Source organism: Antechinus flavipes, chromosome 2 (assembly GCF_016432865.1).
Source record: "Antechinus flavipes isolate AdamAnt ecotype Samford, QLD, Australia chromosome 2, AdamAnt_v2, whole genome shotgun sequence".
Classification (NCBI taxonomy): Eukaryota; Metazoa; Chordata; class Mammalia; order Dasyuromorphia; family Dasyuridae; genus Antechinus; species Antechinus flavipes.
This window is the reverse complement of record NC_067399.1, coordinates 359,090,159-359,097,653: the sequence shown is the minus strand read 5'-3', so window position 1 is coordinate 359,097,653 and position 7,495 is coordinate 359,090,159. Positions and strand designations below refer to the sequence as shown.

The following is a 7,495-nucleotide window of genomic DNA, read 5'->3' as shown; positions in this document are numbered from 1 at the left end:
TGTAGTTAATTTATTAACTTTGTGGTATTTGGGGGAAAGGGGTCAAAAGACTTGGGTTCTAATTTTAGAAGTGAACCTGGGCTAAATAACTTCACCTTGAAGAACCTTAGGTTTCCTCCTCTAAAAAATTAAAAGGATGGATTAGATGATTTCGAAAACTACAATCAAATAGTTGCCGGGCAGAGAGGGTTTCAGCACCGAATGCCCATTTTTGTAATTATAGATTCCACCCACCCACCCCGTGCGGCTCCCTTCCCCCACTTCCCAGAGTGTATTTCCTGAATCTGCTGGAGAAAGTCGAAAAGCTTTTCTTGGGGCTTTCGGTGGTTTTGTGGTTTTAACCAGTTCTCTAGCAATGTGATAAGCTCTGACTTAAATTCTGTAGTACTATGAGTAGCACTACTATTTCGGCTCGTATGTACAGATAATAGGTAATGGGACTTGAGGGAAAGGGGAATTTGGGGGCTAATTTTACTTCACTTCAATTCTTCCCCCAAAGCTGCTCGAACTCCCACAGCCGCAACAAGTAAGTCCCAGTGCGCAGGCGCCAACGCTGCAGCAATCTTTCCAACTGTAACCCTCCCCCACCATCCGGGTCTTCGCCGACCGCCGGCCTGGGAGCGGGCGCAGTCTCTCCCGAAGCTGGGACCTAATAAAGTTGCACTGAGTGGAAACCGGTCCGCGCCCTGCAAGTGTGCACGGAGTACCGGCGGGGACACTCTCCCCCGCCCCACCCCATCCCCGCCTGCTTTACTTGGTTTGTAAGTGTATTCTATTAATGCGGGGTGGGGAGTGGGGCGCGAGGGGAGACCCCAAGGTCTGTGAGGGATAGACAGCGGCAGCTCCTTCCCAGGCCGCGGCTGCCCTCCCCGCCTCCCTTGATTCTGTCGCGTCGGCTTCCGGGACCCGTGGGAGTCGGGCCGTTAACGGATGCAGGCGGCGGGAATGCGCGCAAGTCGAGTTCTTGTGCACCCAGGACACTCTTGTGTGGCCTGTGCCCCACAGCCGAGCCCCGACAAGCACTTTTCTCCTTGTGCCACAGTGTAACAAGCGCCTACTACGTACCAGGTTCCTAGCGGGCCGTTTCAGCCCCGGCCGTCTGGACCCCAGCCCAGGACAGCGTTAGGGCCGGGAAAATGGGACAGGTCCCTTTCTCTAAGGAGAAAGGGGGATGCTAAGTGGAGGGCTTAGAAATCAGGTGGAGTGGGCCCTGGATGGAGCGTCCGATCAGGTCCCTCAAGAGTGGCCAAGAATCATTATAACGGCTCCTGTTCCGAATGCGCTGCCTGGCCACCAGCCCGGAGAGAGGCAAGGCAAACAATAGTATCTCTGTCACCAAAAGGAGGGAACGGGAGCCCTGTAATTAAAAATTTTGGGGAAATCAGTAAGGGCTTGCCTCGAGAGGTCTTGGAGCGGCCTACCAGGCCCATAGCTTCCTTGCTGACATGTAAACTCTCGGTCTAGTGGCCGGTAACCCCCAGGTTATGGGGTGAGTGGGGGAAGTCCCTGGTATTGGGAATGTTGCTGGGGGAGGGAGGACAGACTTATTAACTGCGTTTTCCGGTATGAGTAGGTAGATCTATATGAACCCTGCTACTTAAGAGATGCAAAGCTAGAGAGGTTCTTTTTGCACTATACCGTTTCATCCTTTTGGAATTAAAGAATTAAAAAGAAAAAAGCTAAAAAGACTTTATAGAGATCAACTAGTTAATCTTTATTTTAGTTTGCTTTACCTAGGCTTACAGTGCTAAAATGACTTACTCAAGGTCATAGTTAATAATATCTCTCCTCCTCTCTTCTCCCCTTAAAGCTCTCCTCTTCTGTTGCCCACTACAGGGGAGGCTTATATCCTCACTCTGGAAGTTTATATCCACTGAAAAGGATTCACATGGGTTCTTTCGAACTGATGCAATTCACATAACTTTGGTAACTTGAGATTGGTCCTCAAAAATTCTGAGGTTATTTCCTTCCGATTTTACTTACTTTCCTCTTAATTTCAGTTGCATCAGAGACATATTTTTATCTCAAATCTATGATATTCAAACATGCCTGTGATTTAGTGGATTTTTGAAGTATCTGAACCTTTGAATCTTTCATATGGATCTAGTTTTGAATTTGAGCATTCTCCCGATCCAAAAGTTTTTTTTTTGATGGTAATTAAAAAGGTAGAGTAAGTATAGATAGCCAGATATTTAGACATCACAAAATTTAGACTTGATAGTCATCGGATATAAAGTCCAACACAATAATGAACTTCACCATAAGAAAGCATAAATGGAGACTAAAAGTTTATTATTGAGAATACATCTCTTTTAAAGCAATAATCAAAAGTTAACTTGTGGGGAGAAGAGTTGGGGATAATTAATTCATTTCAATTAAATAAATTCGGATTCTGGTTTTGATGGAAATAGAACACATTGCAGTATTAGGACCAGGAGGTGAGGAATGCCTGGATAACTCTGGGCCAGATCTCTATCTTGATTGCAGAGAGCTTCCTGACCAGCTGGAATCTGGGAGAAAAAAAAAAAAAAAGGCATTCTTGGCTGCTTGTACATATAAATGGGAGTGGTGCTAACTATATCTTGTTTACCTTAACTTTCTTTGGAAAAAGTTTTGAAGTTAGTTTGTGGTGTCATATCTTGCTTGTTCTCCGGCACTGAAAAGTGTTGTTATCTAACAACACACTAGCACACACTTTTATTGCAATGAGACTGATAACATTCTTAAACTCAAAAGTACCCAGTCTATAACTTGTAGTGATCTGAATGTTAGTTTTTCAGTTTATCCTTAAAAGTTATTCCTTGGCAAGTTCAGAAGTATTGTCTTTTCTAAACTGGCTGCTGATGGTTTTAAATTCTTACCAGCATTTTCAGCAATAGATATGGGAGTGGGAAGATTTAATTGTTTTCCCACATTTATCCCAAAATGATTATAAAATTTAAAGTGGTAGTTTGTTTTAAAGTTCACAAACTTCAAGAAAGCTGTTTACAAATTAACAAGTGACAGTGAATCATTCTCCCTAAGGATCTCAAAGCATGTCAATTTAAAGTTTTAAGATGGTTGATTAATTTTATTCGACATTAATACATAAAGGAGTCGTTTTTAAAATGACTATATTTAGATTTGATTTATTTTTTCATTGGTTAATAAGTCTTTACCATCTATACATGTATGCTGTATCTTCTCTCCATTCTCACCTTTATCTTTTTTATGCACTTGATTCATTGTATGAAAAATAAATCCCTTTAAAATCTTCCTTCCTGCATTAGTATATCCTACTTCTTCATCCTTTGTCACTTAGAGCTGATAGATAATAAAGCCAGATGAGCATACAAAATTGACCACCTAATATATTAGGTAGATTCATTAAACGTGATATTGTTAGAAGATATATATATTGGAGTAGAAGCATAATTCTGCCTGGGGAGCCTTATTTATTGTTTTTATTATGAATTCAAACTTTATGGACAGTCTGTAACTTTCTGTAACTTATATTGACCAAAAGGCTGTTTTTAATTATTAAATTATAATATAAAAAAGTGTTTGACTCTTAATTGGCATATTATTCAGAACTGCAAAGAAATTTGAAGTCTTCTAATATTTTAAAACATTTCATAAGTTTTATATAAGTAAGTTTTGGTTTTTCTAAAAGTGATTATTTCCACTATTAAAAAGAGGGTGGAAAATTATTCTTCATTTGTTAGAGCGTTTCCTGACTTACAGTTCAATAGATTTGGGTACATTTCATATTGGATTTACATAATGGATCATTTCACCAGGGAACTACAAAAATATCTTACCAGGTAGAAAATTATGAGGCCTAAAGGTAAAAGCTACTTGTCCCAAGATCTCTTGACTTCCAGGCCACTGCTCTTCCTTTTAACACTGGGATGCCATTTGGTACCTTATACAATATAATCTCCTATAGTAGTTTATCATTATACTTGATTTTGCAGTAGAAACCTATTGACATTTTGTTTAAATAACATGTTCAGGTTTGTATTTAAGAAAGATTATTATAGATAAATGAATTAAATTTGGAAATAATTTACATTCACAGATTTTCACTCAGGTGCTACCCAAATATTAATTATAGTTAGGTATTTTCTACCAGTAAAATTAAGAGACTATATTTTCTTGCCTCTACACACCTTTGCTTTTAGGCCCTATGTCTTGATTGATTTCTTCTTTCCAATTAACTCCTGATCACCCTTTGTATTGATTTTCTTTTGTGAATTTCACATTGTAATTGTTTTTTAATTTCATAATACTTTTCTGGAAATGTGTATTACAGTTATCAGGTCTAATCCCTGCTGCCCACTCCCCAAAATTTGGGTAAATGAAGGTCTTTTCCTTCCTGAAATTTAATGTCTTTCTTTTTGGAGTCCAGCACATTGTTTAGAATAGAATAGTTCACATTTCTATTGTGCTTTGAGGTTTGCCAAAATACTTTATATATATTTTCTTACTTGATTTTCAAAACATGTTTGCTGCTTGATTGGCTTTTATCCTACACTTTTACTTTTTCTCTAACATGTATAGTTTCACTAGCTATGTTTAATAATATAAAAGACTTGGACCTAAAAGTAGTTATAAAGGATTTTAAAAATCAGTGATTTTTTAAAAAGATTGGCTTGATTTTTAATGTGAAAGCTTAGATTCAGTTTCCATTGCCACTTCTGGGTTGCTCTTCCATTTCTAAAATATTAGATACCTAGAGTTCAGTTGTTGTTTTTGGTTTGTTTTTCACAAGAATAAATAGTTCAATAATTTTACATTCATTTTGATAATTGCTTGGGACAAATAAATGGACTAAACTAAATTTAAGACCTTGTCATTATAGAGGGTTCCCCCCCCCCTGTTTTACTGAGCCTTACCCTGCCTATCTTAGGAGAAAAATATTTTAATAAAATATTTTTTCATATGTAATATTGTAAATTGTAAGTAGATTTTATAAACTATAGTAATTTCTTACAGCTAGTTATTGACTTTGAAGCCTTATATACTATATTCTGTCCATCTTATTTTATATGTTTTAAAATGATATGTGATTGTTATTTTTAGTTTTCACTTTACCTGATACTTTAGTGTGATTAGGGGAAGGAGGGTTTGTAATTTTCACATTTTATTATTCACATCAGGATATAGCTGATCCTTTATGCCATCTGCCTTGTAACTTCTGATATATGTAAAGGGCTTTGTAAAGCTTCAAGTGCTATATAAATATCTGTTCTTTTGTTAGCAATATTGGAGGAACAATTAAAAGTAAAATGTTGTATAAGGATCAACTGAAGGAAATAGTGTGATGCTTAATCTGGAAAAGAAAAGATGAATAATTGTTTTCAGCTATTTGTAGAGCTTATCTCCTGAGGAGGGATTTGTTTTGTTTTGTTGGGTGAAAGTTTTAAAGAGACAAACATACTTGTATTAAGTTGGAGCAGGGATTCATAAACTTTTTTGTGTTATGGACTTCTCTGGTATTATAAAGCCAAACTCAGAATAATGTTTTTCAATGAATTAAATAAAATAGTGTCACATAGAAAACATTCTCCTAAAATATAATTATCAAAATATGTTTTTTAAAAATTCATGGACCCCAGGTTAAAATCCCTTGCATTAGAGAAATCCACATAGGAATGTGTTGCCTTAGGAGAGTGGTAGATTTTCTTTTACTGGAGACCATCAAGCAAGGACTAATGAGTATATCATAAGGAGGAGGCTTCTTTATCTCTTTCTTTTTTGGATGGTTTTTCTTTTGTTTGTTTGGATTTTGTTTTGTTTTTTTGCTTAACACATGTACCAAAATGAGACATGAGAAAAGTAGTGGTTCAACACAATAAACATGAAAATTAGGATTTGGGGAAGAAGAATAAGATTCTATATAGATATTTTAAAAATAGAAATTGAAAACCAGGTTTTATGAGAAAATCCTTATTAACATTGGAATCTCAATATTCTTTCCATGATTTTTCCATATTAAAAGTCTCATCCTCTGGCTCTTGGATATCTTGGATACAAAATACAGATAAAGGAGATTCCCCTAACTGGTCCCTATAGTATCACATATCTCCCTTCCCTAGGCTTCATAATGAAGGTGATTCTCTCTTCCAAGCTCTTGAGAAAAAATAATCTAAATCATTTCATAGAACTTGTTTCTGTCAGCAATACTTATCTCAACATCCTTTTAAATATGTAGAATTGATCATCCATGTTCCTCAACATCCTTTTAAATATGTAGAATTGATCATCCATGTTCCATGAACAAGGCTCAACCCTTAGACTATGATTAGAAAATAAAAATTAGAAAAAATAAAAATGAATTTAAAAAATTCAAAACTAAATAAATCCTGGTATGGTTCTTAAAATACAGAGGTTGAATGCTAAACTCAGAAGTAACAGTTGGCAAATGAATGAATGAAAAAAGCATATATTAAGTGCATATATTTCATGCAAAGCCACTGTGCTAAGCAATGGGGATACAGATAGAAAAGAAAATAGTCCCTGCTACCAAGGAGATTGTATTCTTGGGTGGTGAGAAACAAAAAGTTTTCAGGTGCAAATCACATGGAAAGATCCCATGGTCCATAAGATGCAGTGGCAGAGTACATGATATTGCCACCTCTTTAATGTTATTTCTACTTATAAAATCTTATTGTATCAGTTTCTGATATTGGACCATTTGACAGTGCCAAAGATGTTGGTGGCAAGAACTTAATTTTCTGTGTCTTTGGTAGCTTGTAAACATAGCATCTGTAGGAACATTTGCCAGGATGTGTCTCCACAGGAATTGCTGTGGTCCCAAGATGATGACTGTGGTCAATGTAACGAAAGCATTGCTGTTATCAAGTCTTAGGTCCAAGATCCTCGGCAGTCTCCAGTGGGCTCTGAGTATAAATAGTGGCGATGGTTTGACTACTAAAAGAAAGGACATGCTGCTTGCTCTTTCTCCCAAAGTTCCTCACTGTCTCGATTAGGTTAGTTTGCTTGACTTGCTGTAGATAACAGTTACTGAGAATAGTCAATCCCCTTCTCTAATGATGGATGTGAAGGCTGAGCTGAAAGCAGGACTAGTGATTTTAGAGGTGCAGCCCCTCTCAGGGCTCCTGTGTTCTTTTGCCAGCTGGTGGTTACTGGTCAACAGCTACCTGTGGCGATGAGAAAGTGGGCTCCTTTTCCACAATGATCTTCTCTCATTGATGTTTGTGGGACCTGGCCCAGAAGAAGGTTCAGTATTTGAGACTATTCCTAGTTATTCTAAGGCTCTGGAGCTCAGGGTTTTGGACAATCTCTACCCGGGTCTGAGTGGAGGTGGTAATCAAGATGTGGCGTTGGTTTTGACTTGTCTGGCAAATGAACCTCCTCAAAGCTAGTCGTTAATACACAGCAATCCACAAGAGGAATAAGAAGAATGCAACACATTTCACTCACTTGTGGTAGTTTAACTGGACACTATTCCTACTTAATAAGGAAGAAAAAAAACCACATTCAAAAAGGA

General features: G+C 37.4%; 1 protein-coding gene across 2 annotated transcripts in view; it reads left to right on the top strand.

Moving 5' to 3' along the window:
- Positions 1-594: 594 nt before the first annotated feature.
- The window catches only part of SMAD5 (SMAD family member 5), a 49,722-nt gene continuing 42,821 nt past the window's right edge, over positions 595-7,495 (top strand). The window contains exon 1 of one of the 2 annotated variants that reach the window (XM_051978135.1): positions 595-757. The gene's annotated coding sequence lies outside the window, so the exon portion shown is untranslated. Of the gene's footprint in view, positions 762-7,495 lie in introns of both variants that reach the window. The other variant, XM_051978134.1, reaches the window with a different exon arrangement.